We start from the raw sequence: 1774 nt of genomic DNA on the forward strand, positions 1-1774 counted from the left end.
CCAGATCCTCCCCCACCCTGAATCTTTCCCTGTAGCCCCACCCATCCCCCACCCCCACCCCTACCCCTGCCCAACCTCATCTCGGAGCATTTTGCTCCCTGACTGCCAATTAGCATGCTTCAGGGGATTTTAGTGTGATTTCTTGCTTTACAGACTTGCCTTCCCAAATGTGTTTTTCTCCTCCTCCTCATACATTTTCAAACTTATTGGCCTACCTCCTCCTTTCCAGGAAAAAAAAAATTACACAGTGCCCTGCTGGCAATTAAGAACGTTTGTACTATAGCCCACAGCCCAGGATAAAGTGCAGCATTTGCTTTTGCAACATCCCCTGGATTGATTGTTCCAGGTGCTCTGGTGGCCTAATGGTTATTCATTCAGCTGCTAACTACAAGGTCAACAGTTCAAATCCACCAGCCACTCCATGGGAGGAAGACGAGGCTTTCTACTCCTGTTAAAAGTTGCGGTTTCAGAAGAAACCCACAGGGCGAGGTCTGCCCTGTCCTCGAGGGTTGCTGAGTCAGAACCAACCCAGTGGCAGAGAGTGGATTGTTCCCGAGTGCCCCTGAGGGGTGGTATTGCCCTCTGGGAAACACTGCTCTAGGTCAGGGCTGGAGCTTAGTCTCCACACACTCTCCCAGGTCCACCAGCTTCCCTGCATGCACTCAAGGGACGGATACGCTCACTGCTTCCAGCCAGTGACTGCCATGGCCACATCTGGGTAACAAGCTCCACCACGCTGCTGTTAACACATCCCATCAGGCCAGCACACACTAAGTGAAGAGGTGGCTGCATTTCAGGAAACGGCCAATCGTTCAAATAATTCCACAAGGACCGGCTGCTCTGGGTTTGTGGGGAGGGACCAAACGCAGGAGGGAAGGTGGGTCTGTCCTGCCCCTGGGGGAGCACCGAGCACAGATACTGTTTCACATCGCTTCCTCCTTGATCAGTCTTTCCAGTAAGTGGTTTCCCTCCAGAGCAGACAGACAAGCCCAAGGAAAACCCTCTCTTCCTGGTTTCCAACCCGTTAATGGCTATTTAATGTCTTTAAACAGAGGTCCTCAAACTGCAGAGAACGTATCGATTGCAAACCGCTCTGAAGAGGGAGGAGGCAGCGGGAGGTCATTCCTGCTGAGTGGGGCCCTGCAACTTGATTTGCTCCCCCTCAATGACATCCCAGACCGCTTCTCCGTCGGCATCCACATCTAGAACCTCTCCAGCCACAGGGAGCTCACATTGATCGAACCTTTCACGTGTGTGTCCTACTCTGTGCTTAGCTCAGCTCTCTGAGAAGTTGTTATTCTTGCCCTCATCCTACACCTGGCGGATGGAGGCTCAGGGAGCAGAAGATGCTTGCCTAAGATGCCAGGGCTGGTCAGAATCCATGCCATCTGGTCTGACTCCCGGACCTGCATCCCTCGCCTCTCAGCTCCCAGGCAGGCAGGCCGGCCGGCCAGGCATCACAGTTCATAGGCTTCAGCGTAAGTGAGTCACCCGTGCAATAAAAGAGACACTCAGTGGAGTCTTTGAGGTTGGCTCTGTCCCAGGACAAGTCACTCCCGACCCCCCCACCCCATGAGTCTTGGTATCCATTTCTCTAAAACGGGTATGATGGTACTTTTCTCTCTGAATTGGCCTGAGAATCATAGGTGGGATAGGCAGAGAACCCAGGCCAAGCACTGAGGCACTCCATAAAAGACAGCCATCCGCACCATCCTCGGGAGAAAGACGGGGCTTCTACTCCCATAAAGAACCCCCACAGGGCAGTCCCACTCTG

Source organism: Echinops telfairi, unplaced genomic scaffold (genome assembly GCF_000313985.2).
Source record: "Echinops telfairi isolate 266 unplaced genomic scaffold, ASM31398v2 ScPeMD7_7469;HRSCAF=8507_0, whole genome shotgun sequence".
Classification (NCBI taxonomy): domain Eukaryota; kingdom Metazoa; phylum Chordata; class Mammalia; order Afrosoricida; family Tenrecidae; genus Echinops; species Echinops telfairi.